Source organism: Arvicola amphibius, chromosome 6 (assembly GCF_903992535.2).
Source record: "Arvicola amphibius chromosome 6, mArvAmp1.2, whole genome shotgun sequence".
NCBI lineage: Eukaryota > Metazoa > Chordata > Mammalia > Rodentia > Cricetidae > Arvicola > Arvicola amphibius.
In genome coordinates this window covers 130315934-130330675 of record NC_052052.2, presented here as the reverse complement: position 1 = coordinate 130330675, position 14742 = coordinate 130315934, and the positions used below count along the sequence as shown (strand labels likewise).

The window sequence follows — 14742 nt, the reverse complement described above, 5'->3', positions numbered from 1 at the left end:
CACAACCCCAAGCAGACCCCTGTTCTCCATCTCCCCCATTGTCCTCATGTACAGAGCACTATCCTGCGTTGCCTGGACTGCCACAGAAGAAGGAAGCCACAGGGGAATGCTTGCGTTCAGCTGACCACCTCCAGAGCTACAAAGCCCAGCCCACAGGCGGGGAAAATTCAAAGTTTAGGACTTCTGGGCTGTAGTTGGAGTCATTTCTACATTTTTGGGGTCTCGAGAGTTTGCAAGTCAATTTGTCTCTCAGGCCCTTGGAACTCCAAAGCTCTGAATACTGGGGTAACTTAATATGGCAGGCACTCCTAGCTTGCTGGAGTCCTTTGACGGAGGTCTGACTCCTTATCTGGTGTTGACTTCAGATCCGGGGAGGACCCTCCACCACCATCTACAGTGAGCCTAACCCAATGCACCCTCTTAACCTCGCTCCCCTTTCCTCTTATCCCAGGCTTCCACTTTCTCTCTCCCCCTTCCTGATTCCCTTTCCATTGCTCCTTTCCCCACCAATTCCTCTTTTTCTTCCCACCTCTCTACCTTCCTCTCTTTCCCCTTTCTTTACCTTCTCGTCCCTCCCACTTCCCTCCCCTTTTGCAGGAAAGGCGGTCCATCCAGGGCTCGGCGCTCGGCTAGGCGGCGGATCGACGCGATCGGCGCTCGCAGCGTGCGGAAGTGCGGCCCTCTGGCTGGCTGCTGCGGCCCGGAGCTGGGGCGGGTCGGTGGGGATCTGTCGCCGGCTGCAGTCAGTGGAGGCTGGAGGTGAGTGTGGCGTCCCGGCCGAGAATGCCCCGGGTCCGGCGGGGAGGCGCGCGGCACGGGATCGTCGGGTCTGGGCGAGCTGGAAAGGCGCAGTGAGGAGCTCTGGGCGCGGGGCTGCGTGTGGAAGCCGCCGAGGAAGCCTTTCTGTTCGCCGCGTCCGCCTCCGCGCAGGCCTCCAGGCTGGATCCTGGGAGGATCCAGTGTGGCCAGTGTGGACGGCTGGGCTTTTAATCTGCTGAAGACCTCTACACTGCACTGACGCGGGTGGGAAGCTTCCGTGGTATCTTTACGACTCCGTGAGTCGACTTAGTGAAAGCAGTAAGTGCGTGTTTCTAAGTCAGCCACACCTCTATTAGGCCATTTGGTGCTCTAGACTGAAAGGCTAATGCCACCTGGGATCCCTCTACAAATGCATAGTAAGACTTTGTTTATAAAGCTTAGCGCGTGATGACCCCTCCTTGGTATCAGATTCAGTCAGTGGCAAGAAACTGAAAGTCAAAACAAGGATGACCTAAGTGTGAAAAATTAGGGATTTGCAAGGGCTAGGTAAAGACGCGAATGCATGCTCGCTGCTTACATGTTCTCTTTTGTTTGACTCAGTAGACAGTATTTTTAAGTAGGGAAACAAAACGTTCCCCCATCTGTTGGGAACAATCTTGGAGTCGTTAGAAAGACTTTTATTGTCAATTATTTAATTTTCTGTACCAGACATTTTGAATTACCTTTCAGAGGGTGATAAATAAACCTCGTAGATTAAGTTCCAGACATTTTGTAAATACAGTGTTATAATTTGGGGCTTTAACTTTTGCCACTTAAAACTTCTGAAAGAACTTCCATGATCTTACCTATGGAAGTATATAAAATACGTAGACAATGTAAGCATTCTCTAACCGTACGTCACAAATCATTTTATCTTAAAACAATTTTTTGAATACATGTAATTTTAATTTTACCATTTATTAAAGATGAAAGTATAGTGCTGGGTGTATTCATTTCTTTTTACATAAAGAATTGTTTTAGCCAGTGTAGTGGTGCGTGCCTTTAATCCTAGCTCTTGGGATGCAGAGGCAGGTGGCTCTCTCTCAGTTTGAGGCCAGCCGGGTCTACAAAGTGAGATCCAGTACAGCTAGGGCTGTTACACAGAGAAACCCTCTCTCAACCAAAAACAAACAAGTAAAAGATTAAGTCTTGGTTAAATATTTGATACTACAGGACATTGAGCATCTTCAGCGTTTTTCAGAGTTGATTGATATCTTAATTTTATAATGGTCAATATCAAGAATATTGCTCTCTATAAATATGTATGTAGACAAAATGGCAGAAGTATGGTTAGGAACATTTTGGAAATTGTTAGACGTTTTGGCCTGACTCCCAAGCAAAAGTCACTGGTGATCTTTTAGAGCATTCAAACCAGCAGCTCAAACAGCAGTTCTTCAGATGAAATTTCTCACACAACTCAAGTCAGAGACCCAGTCTTTTGATGATTACACGTTGAGGAATGCCAGTAGGGAAATGTATCTAGTCTTTGCTTTCTGTAACCAAAACATTTTCTTTCTTTAGGAGGAGAGCACTCTGTAAATATAGCATGTTAGTATTTTCACTGCTGTAACCAAGGACCTGCCAGAAGATACTTAAGGGAGGAAGGGCTTCCTCTGGCTTCCAGTTTGGAATTATACAACCCCCGCTGGAGAGGGAAGCATGGGAGCAAGCAGCTCTATGATGGCAGGACTGTGCCCTGGACTCCTCACCTCTTGGTGGAAAAGGAAGCAGACAGAAGTCAGGACGTGGGGCTGGACTTGAAAACATCAAGCTCCTGACCCCAGTGACTCTCTTTACCAACAGGGCTTTACCAAAGTGTTCAAACATTTGAGCCCATAGGGAATGTTTTATACTCAAATAGTAACATACAGTGAAATCCCAGCAATTCTTGACATACAGTAAATTCGCTCTGAATTAAAGTGTTTCAGTTGAACATTCCCGGTTGTTTATTATACGCACGCACAGAGAGGAGTTCAGAGCAAAGGCTGATGAAGCTGGATTGGGTTCTGATAGTAGCAATACCTTGGATTCACAGTGGTTTTGATTTTTGAATTTATTTTTGATCCTGTGTCTTCAGAAGACTTTCATTTTGCCTTTTTTTCTTTTCTTTTTACTACCTCCACATTCATTTATATGACCGTTTGTGACTTACAGGATTGCCACCCACAGTTTAAGAATCTGCATTCTGGTAAAAGACTTTGTATTGAATACACTAGGTGTGTAGCAACAGCAGGAAATGCTGGCGATAGACTTGTCTCTCACTTACTCTAGCACATATTTTCTGGTATTATTTCTTTTGAGATGGATGGTCTCACTGTGTGCTCAGGCTGGTCTTGAACTCCTTGGCGCAAACTGTCCTTCTGGCACAGTTTCCTCAGTGCTAGGACACACCACCATGCCTGGCTTTTCTTTACTCACCTCTGTTGGGCCCAGGTTCCTAGTGGTGCCTGCTGCATAGTGTGCACAGTGTGTTTGTAAATGTTTATCCAGTGGAGGGGTTTTAGGCTTACGTTGATAGTAGGCAATTTTGAGATTGATTGGAGTGGAAAGTAACATTGATTAGCTTACTAAGCAGTATATGGAAGTGTTGAATGATCTTAAACTCTGAGAAGTGTGTGTGTGGACCCCCTGGACTGCCTGCAAAGCCTGGGTGGTTGAGGCTGTTCACTATAATCAAACACTTTACAGTATATTTGTTTTGATTAGAGGAATGAATGCCTATTGGTGTGAACATACAAACTTGATATAACTGTAGAGACATTGTGAAATTTTGAAGTTGTGAATATACACGTTGGCCTTTTTGGTCTCAGTTTGGAAATTAGAGTCCAAGTTGTTTCAGTATAGGAGTAAAGGCAGCCATTTATGACTCCACACACTACCATCAGCAAGCTGCATAACCTCAGCTGCCTGACTCAGCAGCTTTGGGCCTTGGTTTCCCTTTTTTGTGTATTCAGAGACTATAGAAAACTTGATTACCTCAGCTATGTGTGATGGTGTATCCCTGTATGGTCAGTACTGGGGAGGCTAATGCAGAAGGATGCTGAGTAAGAGATCAGCCTGGGCTGCAGATGTTACCCTGTCTCAAAGTAAAAATAAGCAAAATAGGCAAACAAGAACAGCAAGAGACATCACCAACCGGAATATCAGTCTTTGAATCTTGAGAATCCCCGCTCCTGTGAGTCATGTTCCCACATTGTCACTCAGCACTCGTCTTCCTCCTAGATCAGGGGCTGAGATTAAGGAAGCCCAACTGACACAGGCGGTAGTTCTGGTCATCCCTGTCTCTCCCAATTCCAGCATATGACCCAGGCATTCAAAATGACATCAGCCTGGATTAAGAAGGGCCATTTTTGTCCTCTCCAAAAAAAAAAAAAAATAGCTTGAACCACACCGTTGTCATGGGTTGGGTGTTCAGAGAAGAAAGGGTCTGGTGGGAAAGAGTGAGAGGGGAAGCTCTGAGGAGTACAGAGCCAAGGAAGGCCTGTGAGTGTGGGTGTAACTTGGACTGCCTCTCAGTGGCCAGTGAGCAGGCATGGGCCTCCCTCCCCCCCCCCCACCCCCCCCCCCCCCCCCCCCCCCCCTGCTTTCCCTCCCTGCCTTCCCCTCTCCCACCTCCCCCATGCCTCTCTTCTTGCTTGCCTCTCTTCTTCTCTTCCTCCCTCCCTTCCTTTTTTTACATCTTACTGGGTAGCTCCTTAGCCCTGGTTGGCCTGGACTGAGCAGGCTGGCCTCAAACTCAGAGATCCACCTGCATCTGCCTCCCAAGTATTAGCATTCAATGAATTTATAAAGGTCACTTTTAGTTTTAATGTGACTTTGGGAGTAATATAATTACATTCATTATATTACAGTTTTACCGAGCGTGAAAGCAAGACAAATAGCCTGAGTTATTTGGCTGTGGTTTCATCATGGAAGCTCCATGTGAGTGACATGATGTATGTGTATATAAGTTAGGGGCTTTGCAGGAATCAGAACTCATGCCAGATGGTTCAAATGAGACTTAAATGACTATTTGGAGAAGCATGGCTATTTAAAAGATGGAGGGCCTCAAAGAACAACAAATAGCTGGAAGGTACTGAGGGAGGAAGTAGAGGCAGTTCAGGGCTGGAGGCAGGGAGGAGTACTTTTTAATGAGGCTGTTAAGGAATCTAGATTACCACCCACTTTCTGATCTGTTCAAAGTCTGTTTGAGCATTTTTCATGCTTTTCAAACTGCTTGTCCATTCACATCAACTCTTAATAGGTGATCTTGCCACCTGCTCCAGAAAAATAGGACTGTGTGAGTAGACTTCTGTGGTCCTTGTACTAAGACAGCTTCTTCTCCAGGTATAGACAGAGACACATTTCTGTGCCTGGCTCAGGAGCTCCTCTGCTCTCATTCTGGTCTTGACCTTTGTGTATGCTTAGCCGGATCAGCAAGAAGGGCACCTGCAGAAGAAATCATCTCTCCTTTTTTCTCAGAATCTTGTTCGTTTTTGTACTTCTTCCCTTCGCAGCCATATTTTAAAAATAATTGCTGATATTCCCTTTTCTGTCAGCTGTCCCACTGCCATGACCCTTCTGAAGGCCATGGTCCTTCTTGGCCTTCTGATTTCCTAATGTTCCTTCTGTCCACTGTGGTGCTCAGGGACACAGTAAGCCCTTTATGAGTGTTTTGACTGAACAATGCTTTTCACGGTCCTAGTTTATCTTTAGCCCCCCCCCCCCACACCCCGCGCCCCGTCCCTGGGATATGGGGATCCCACCTGTGGAGGTTCCACGTGATCTTTTTCTTTAGAACCCAGATTGTCTCAGAGGCATAATTGGTGGCTTTATTTGCTAATGACTTCTTCTGTCTTGTGTAGATAATTTGTCTTTTAGGGGTGACACTTGAACTTTTTTTCCCCCTGAAAAATGCAGTTTCTGCCATCGCAGGAATTAATTTTTGTTGTCCCACATGGATGGGAAGAAGGGACTGTTGTGTATATAGGATACAATTTGCAAAGGATTTTGAGTGATTAGTGCTGTTTTTATGTGAGGCCACACTTTCTTTTTCCTTTTCTTAAGCAATGTGACTTCACTGCTGACAGTTTGTCGGCATTCAGGGGTTGAGAACTAGCCAGACACCTTTAGACTCAGACTTTGGTTGTGCAGTGCGGGAAGAAGCTTAGCTGTGGTGCTGGTTCTGGGGAAGGAGGGAGATTCTTGAGCGCCTCTTCCCGGTGAGTCTGTGTTATTCTTTTATTTTTTTTTTGTTTTGTTTGTTTTTTTTTTTTCTTTTCGAGACAGGGTGACAGGGTTTCCCTGTAGTTTCTAGAGCCTGTCCTGGAACTAGCTTTTGTAGACCAGTCTTTTTTTTTTTTTTTTTTAATTGATTTTATTGAGCTATACAGCTATACATTTTTCATTTTTCTCTGTTCCCCTCCCTGCCTCTCTCCTCCCCTTCAACCCTCTCCCATGATCCCCATGCTCCCAATTTAATCAGGAGATCTTGTCTTTTTCTATTTCCCATGTAAAGAAAACCAGCCTACAAATCACAATCCCAGAATCCATGCTATCCTATGAGGATAATCCAGATCTATGTAATAAATGAGGGATGTGGACCATTGAAGGCCTTGCCAGAGTTTACCTGTGATCTCTCTTGTTCTGGTCCTTATTGCTTCCTGAACACCTCAGGTGCATCTCATCCCCAGTTCCGTGTGTCCAGATGGAGTAGGAGGTAATAGTTTTTCTCCATCTTTAAACAAATAGACATGAGATAAAATAAAAAATTAAATATCATTTATTTATTATTACTTTAATACTGTATTTCCCGCCCTAACAGTCTAAAATAGAAACTAAAATGTAATGCTTTTCATTAAAAACCATAGGTAACTTATTTCCACTCCTTTTCATTTGTGGAGGTAGAGAAGGAAAGCGCAGGCAAGGCCAGGCAGGATGCTCTTGCCCCTCACTGCCTTTCTGCAGACCCTTTGAGACCTTGAGTCTTTGACCAGGCCCCACTGCAGAATAGTTTGAACTCTGTGACCTCTTTCAGGTTTGGGTTGTTTTTTGTTTTTGTTAACTATGGTTTTTCATTGAGGCCTGAGGAAAAAGATTAGTCACTGATTATTACAATTTCTGACATCCCAGGAATTAAGTTTTTGTTTTTGTTGACTGTAGTTTTTGCATTGAGACCTAAGGAGAAAGGTTATTTTTATTTATTTATTTATTTTTGATCCTAGAACTCCTTTTTCGGGTGTAATGTAATTTTCTGACTTTTTCCTAATATTATTTCTACCAGTTAATTTAAAAATGTACTTTTAACCTGAAATTCTGTAACAGGCAATAGCAATTCACTTTTTAAAAAATTCTACTAATAGTTATTTTGGAACATTAAGTTTATGCCTCAATTCAATAAGGGAAAATTATACAATTAAAAGTTTCTGATTTCAGGCTGGCTCGGTGGGTCAGGTGCTTGCCGTGTTAATATGAGTCTCCGAGCTGGATCCCCATCATCCTTGTACCAGCCTGGCATCTCTTATTCTAAGACTGAGGGCTGGAGACAGGCAGATAAATCCCTGGAGCCAGCAGCAGGCATCCTAGCAGAATGGGGAGCTCCACCTTAAGTGCCTGAGAGAGACTGGACACCAGGAAGGTGGAGAGCCACAGGAGGGTAGACCTCCACACTTGCACGCATGGGGGAGCGCACCTGCACACATATCACACACATTGCATATGCACATGCACACACCTGCGCACACTCTTTTTTCCTGATCTCTGTTGCATAAACCCTTTAATGTGTGCCATTAATGATGAAGAGATAGACTGTATAACCTGTCTAATATAAATCCATAAAGAAAATGCAATTATACATTATAAACTATAAGAAAAGATGGCCTTTTGACTTTATTTTAATGAAATGCTTTTATAGTAGTGATATTCTCTTTTGACCTGTGATGGATAGGAGGTTAATTGATGTTAAATGGATGCTTTGTTAATCCTTCATCAGCTACTAAATTGGTATGGGGAGTCCAGGTCAAGACTGCACAGGGCCACGACCAGATTGTTTTCTCAAGGAGGGTTGTGGATTCCACCCTCCTCTTCTCCCCCAAAGCCCACACCGCTCTCCAGCTGTCTGTGCAGGGCCCTCTTCCCTCTCCTTTCCTGCTCTCTCCCCTCCTCTATCCCTCTGGCTCTCCCCACCCCCTCCGTCTGCTCCCCCATCTGCAGAGTGACAGCTTGTAGATGTTGCGTGCGAGTGAGCTGGACTGGCGCTGTGTGGTCTGAGTGTGTGGTCTGAGCTCTGAGGAGAGGCTGCTAACAGGGTGGATGAGAGAGAGCAATACTGTTTACTTTAATTTATTTCGGATGCTGGAATTGCGCTCAGGGTTTCTCCTAAGCTTGACTGCGCTGCTAGCGGCTTCAGTCTCTCACAGCTGCAGTGCAGGCTGAGCTGCCCTGGCCTCTCAGACAGGCACTTTCCTCAGCATCTGCCTGGTTAATCCCCTGTGGCTCAGAAATGTTAATGGCACTGCTGAGTGCTGTGCTGGCTGTTTCCTTTCACTGTGTCAGGATGTATGGCCTTGAAGAAATTTCTTTTGCGAGGGAGCTAGACAAATAAAGCAAAATTGTAAGATAGCGACAAAGTTGATGTATTTTTAGAAATTGGGAAAGCTGTCATTCAGAATTTGGATTGAATGAATCCAACTGTGGTCATGTAAAAGAATCTGGGAGTTAGGTGACATCTGCTATGCTTAACCATTTTAATAACATAAACCAATTTAAGCTGGTGGTTGATTCCTTGACCTTCTGTGGAAACGCCCATTGATTTTGGCATGCCTGTTTACTCTTGTTTTGTTAGCAGGGAATATTGTCTTATTTCATCTTCAGTGTCTGACAAATTGAGACAAATGAAACCTTGTTTTATATTGTAGTATACAGTAGGGGAGTATCTTCCTTCCTTACACTCGGGTTATGAATAGCTCAATAATATTTCCTTGGTGTTATTTCTGAACATTTTGTTGAGGTGCTCAAGCGTGTTGTTATTTGAATAAACAGCTATAGTATTTTGAACATTCCTTGGGATTTGTGCGTTGTTTAGCTTTTCTGTCCTGTCCTCCTGGCACTGTTGCTGGAGTGGGTTTGCTTTGTGGATGAGCTGTCCATTGAGAACAAGGAAGTCTAGGCCAAGGGCATCTTTTCAGAGAGGCCCTTTATTCCACACCCCACCGCACCCCCATCTACCTTTACCCTGAGTTGTACATGAACTCATTTGGCATCCTCGAGAGGGCTGCCTCCCCTTCCTCCTCCTGTGTCTCTCCACTGAGGACATGGTTCTCCTTAGCACCTGTGTCTAAAATCAGGAGACTTCAAGTATGTAGTACTATTGGATACTTCTAAAACTTTTTTTAAAAACAAATACAACCATCTTGCTATTTCTTCTGGTGTTCAACTTCCTTGGGATTATGTATTTGCAGTGATAATGATGTTTGTTACTCTAATGCAAAAATTATGAAGTAGTTAGCCTGTTCTCCATGTTGGGTGGCCATCACCATTGATTCTAGAGTATTTTCTTTAATTCAAAAGAAAACCCTGAATTTATCATCAGTCCTTTAACATTCTTTGTTCCTGTAACTACAACTAATTAACTTTATTTTCAGAATGTAGTTTTTCATTTATTTATTTATATGGGCGGCTCGTGTGCCATGGTTCATGTGTAGGAATCAGAGGATGATTTAGTGGGGAGTCTGTTCTCCTTCCCCCATACAAGGTCCCTGCTGCTGTGACTGAGGAGCCTGTAAAAGAGCCAATCAGTGAGCTCTGTGTTCCTGGAACCTTGCACTCTTCCCAGGGATCAGGCTAGATGGAGGAATAGGAATTCCCATGACCACCCTGGCCATGCTGCTGAGGTAACTCCATAAGCACAACTTCACAGGAGAAAGGAACACGTGTAGGGCAGAGTGATCAAGGGGATGACCCCATGTATTTCCCTTCTCCACTGCATGGGGTCCAGGAATCAAACTCTGGCAGTCAGTCTTAACTGCAAGCACTTTTACCCGCTGAGCCATTTTATGGGCTCCACTATTCTGCTTTCTGTGTGTTGAGTTTATTTGTTCTGACCTTTCTGCTAACTTGACTGTTTGTGTTACTTATGGTAAAGTAAAGGAATAGTACTAGTCATGATCTGAGACCTTTGTAGACAGACGTTTCTGTCCTGCCCGGTCCTGCAGTCAAAAATGTTCAGTCCCAAAGAAACACATAGAGGTTTATATTAATTATAAACTATTTGGCTTATTAGATCAGGCTTATTATTAACTAGCTCTTAAAACTTAAATTAACCCATAATTCTTGTCTATTTAGCCATGTGGCTTGGTACCTTTTCTGAGTAAGCCATTCTCATCTTGCTTTCTTTGCATCTGGTTGGTGACTCTGCCTTTCTCTTCCCAGAATTCTCCTAGTCTGGTTGCCCTGCCTATACTTCCTGCCTGGCTACTGGCCAATCAGTGTTTTATTAAACCAATATGAATGACAAATCTTTATAGTTTACAAGAGCATTCTCCCACAGTAGACATTTATTTAAGGAGTGAAAATTTTCTTTATGTAGAAAGAAAAAAATACCTATAAATGATGGCTAAGTCAAATAATGATAACTAAAAATGCACTTGTATTTTGGGAACATGATGGCTTTAGATTTACATATGACGGAAATGTCATGGGAGTGTACTATCTTCTTAGTTGTCTATCATCCACAGCAGCAGGTACCTCTACAGGTGCCTTTTAAAACCTTCTTTGGGCTCTGCCACTTCAAGTGCTTATTGGTTGCAGATAGGGAACTCTGAAAGAGTGGTCCTTGATTAACTGAATCCTGCTCTTTCTAGTTGAGCTGTTTCTGGGCTGCACCTTCAGGAATGAACTGGACAGGAAAAGGGCCACTGCCTTAGGAGCAGGTCAGGTCTTAAGAGCGGTGGACAGAACGTCTGTAGAGCATGGAAGTAAGCAGTGTAGCAGACAGTGCTTCAGACACACTTCTGTCAAGACAGGTTCATTTCTGAGCCTGAGAAAACTTACTACTTTTCTTTGGACTTTTCATGATTTAGAACTGAAAGATTGTTACATTTGATATATTGTCAGTACTGCCCCTTCCTCTTTCATGTATGGTTTTTTTTAAACTGAAAAAACAAACAATAGTTTTTCTTTTTTGGTGATACTAATGACCTAACGCAGGGTTCTATCTATGCCAAGCAATTGGGCTCCCACTGAGAGGTGTCCTTGGCCTGGAACTCACTCTGAAGCCACATAGGCCCTGAGTGATTCTCCCTCAACCTTCTGCGCGCGCGTGCGTGTGTGTGTGTGTGTGTGTGTGTGTGTGTGTGTGTGTGTGTATGGTTTGTAGGTTTATGTCACCAGGTTGGAAAAAACCAGATTTTTCTGTTATCAAGGTTGGTGAAGGGAGTAGGACTCATTTTAGTGAAATACTTAAGAAAAAGTTTCAGACCTACTTACAAATTTGAATTTTTTGTTCTTCAGGTAATTCTTTAGAGAAACAACAGAATATTGATCTTTGCACCTTTTGTGCCCTAGGAAAGAAACTGCTTAGCTCAGATCTTGTTGCTTAAGTGGAATCCATCTCACTTTATTTTCCTATACCATGTTTTTGTATTGGTGATCAAGCGTAGCTGTCATGATTGATTACCAATGTACAGTGTAAATAGCAAACTCAGGTTCTATGGTAGCTTCTGGTGATGGTTGTTATGAAGATTTATTGATTAAGCATTGCCAGGATGACTCAGGGGGGAAAGGTTAGTACCATGCATGCCTGACAATCAAAGAGTTCAGTCCCCAGAACCTAACCTACATAACAGTAGAAGGGATAACTGACTCCACAGAGTTGTCCTCTGACGTACACACACACACACACAAACACACACACACAGGGTGTGGGAGAGCGAGAGGCAGATGGAGGTAGAGAGGAAGGGAGGGAAGTGTTGGCAGGGTAATGGCAAGGTGACTCAGTTGAGCTTGCTGTGCAAACCTAATGACTTGGGTTTGATCCCCAGGATCCACGTCAAAGCGGAGAGAACTGACCTCACAGAATTGAATTCTGACCTCCACATGCATGCCATACTGATCAAGTGTCCTTATACATACGCACACACACACATACACACACACCAACAAACAACAAAACTAAAAAAATAAAAACCTCCAGAGCACGTGGGACACAACCCAGAGGCAAAGAATCGCATGTCTTCTGCATTAGAATCCCCAGCGGGTGTTTCCCTCAAAGGCCTCATTTCATGATTTTGAATAGCTGGAATTTCACATGGTCTTTGAGATTCCTGCTGTTCTGGTTGAAAGGCTTATAAAAGAGCCAAACCAGAGAGTCTTGTGCTTGTGGAGCTGCACAGCCCAGGCACTGGGGGGGGGGGGGGGGGGGGGGGCTAGCACAGTGCTGGATGTAGGCGTTCATGTGACAGTCCTAGCTAATGTCATAGTCTACCTCACAGGAGCAAGTGAAGGGCAGAATGACAAAGGGTCATTCTAATGACCAGTCCCGTCCAGAGTGCTGCCTCGGGGTGTGCTCTACTCTGTGTTCGTTCAAGGCCCACCTGTACTTCCTAAATTGTGTATTCATACTCAGAGCCACAGGCAAAGCATATAGAACTCTTTGTAAAGCATCTTTTTTTTTTCTGGCCCCCTTCATCCCTTCCAGTCTTATGTACTCTAATTAACCTATGGTGTGGATCTTTCTCATTCTTTCTGTGTGTTCATTCAGCATGCATGCATGCATACCTTCTTATATACTCAAAGTAAGGTAGCTTTCATTTTGATTTCTAGAACTGATGCTGGAGAGATGGCTCAGGTGATCCTTCTCTCCAGTTCCCATCATACTGGGAGGACTTTGAACTGCAGCTTCAGGATTTAGAAGCAGTGTAGAGAGATTGGAGGTTATGGTCCCTAGGAGGCATGCTTTAGCCTAGGGAGCACGAGCCTAGGGGAGCCTTGTAGCCACCTGCAAGGTGGCTCCTAGACACTTTTTTATAGTCTCTATTTTACAGATTTTCTTTTCACTTTGGGGCCAGACTCTGCAAGAAAACTGTTCACAGTTTAAATATTATTTATGGTGATTTTTTTCATTTTTTTAAACAGTGTTTGTGAACTTTTCCAAGGAAGTCTGACCTAAATTCTAGTTATTATCAAAGCAAAACACCTCAAAGAGAGTAAGAGATAGATTATTCTGGATCCAAATGTGAGTAACCCTGGTCTGGGAACACAGATCGATATTCCAGTGTGCTAATAGTTTCATGAAGGTTTATAGTAAAAGAACAAAGTCATAAATCAAGACACCTTTGAAATATACTAGGTATGAGCATTGAATCCAAGTAAGGAAACCTGTTTCAGACCTCAGACTGTATCAGAAGACATTTGCCTTTTGATTAGTAGAAGTTAGTGGTCTGTTGTGTGAATAGATTCATAAAGTTTTGCCTGTTAGTTACAAGGATGTTCAGTCAGCAAGGAATGGCTACTGAGGAGTCTGAAGGTAACCTATGAGGATTTGTGGTTAGGCTGTGGGCCTGCAGCATTCCAGCGAGCACCGAGCTTCCCTTCAGTCACTAAACCTTGCAGGAGGTTTCATGGCAGGTGCTTTTCTTTCCAGAACTCTTGCTCAAATGGCCATCATATGATAGTATGTAATAGAGTATGTAACAGGCTACTTCCATGGCTAAGCAAATGCTGTAAGTTGTTTATATTGAATTGTGAAGGGCAGTGGAGTGACCACGAAGAAATCTCGATTACTTATTTACAACTGCTGTGCAGTAACTGTCACGGCAGTAGAGTTGGCTCTGTTAGGGCACAGGTTTGGAAGCACTGCAGTCTGCACTGTAAGGCGTTGGCCCTTCTTGTTAGGAAGTAGCACACTGCTAAAGCTTTGCTTGCTCTGAGCTGCTCTTGCATTGAGGTGTTATCCAGAGAATTGGTTCAGGAGGAGCCGCTGACCTTGGTGTTGGTCTTCCTGTTAAAGAGAGGAGGAGAAATATCCCAGCACCACGGGTGTTGGGGATAAGTTGAATCACCTGACCAGAGGAACAAAACTAAACCAGAAATGATTGTCTTCCTTTGTTTAAACTTTGTTTAAACTGCTGGCTAAAGATGAGCTGGAAGAGCTTTAGGGTGCTAGTGTTTCCAACTCCCTCAATAAAGCACAGCTTAAAGATTCAGTTCTTGATATTTGTTGATATGTCTTGCACCAGGGCACACACAGGTTTGATGTTTGTATTTGTTTAGTCAGTTTGAATGATTCAAATTTGGCGAGTTGTGTTAGAGTAGCCTTGGAGGCCATTGCAGATGTAAGGGCTCTGTTGAGGCCCATTAAGAACAAGCTGTTTCCGCCTGGTCAAAGAAAGGCATCTACCTCTGACCCTGGATGGAGACATGACATTCTGATCTGCTCCAAAGAGTAGAATATTGCATAGTGTTGTCTCCTTCCCTTGAGAGCTGGGCCTGTCAATCACCTGGTGAAGAGACCACCCTTCAGGAAGCCTGGTTCACCTAAAGCCAAGCCAAGGAGGTAGGAATAATTATCCCCTCAACCAGATAATTTATTTACCCTTCCTAGAGGCTTTTCCTCTGTTGCAGTCATTTGCAGAGCTCAGCATCTAATGGATGCCTGTTGGCCTTTTTCTCTTTCTTTCTTTCTTTCTTCTTCTTTCTTTCTTCTTCCTTTCTTTCTTTTCTTTTCTTTCTTCTTTCTTTCTTTCTGGTTGTTCAGAAAAGTGTTACTTTTAAATTTTTCTTCTTTGGGATAGTTCTGTTTCTTTTTGGATATTTGCCAAGGCTTGGGCACTTCCTGCACACTCTGCTTTCCTATGCTTTTCTTGGAAGCTCCACTCCCCTCTGCCATAGCTGCTTGCTCTTATCTCCATCACCTAAGCTTCCTGCTTTCTTAAATAAAGGCTTGCCCTTCTTCCTCTGCTGGCAACT

The 14742-nt window shown here is 43.8% G+C and overlaps 1 protein-coding gene across 1 annotated transcript in view; it reads left to right on the top strand.

Annotated features, from left to right (window-relative positions):
* Positions 1-642: 642 nt before the first annotated feature.
* The window catches only part of Exoc2 (exocyst complex component 2), a 162982-nt gene continuing 148882 nt past the window's right edge, over positions 643-14742 (top strand). Inside the window, exon 1 of the mRNA XM_038334501.1 lies at positions 643-759. The gene's annotated coding sequence lies outside the window, so the exon portion shown is untranslated. The remainder of the gene's footprint in view (positions 760-14742) is intronic.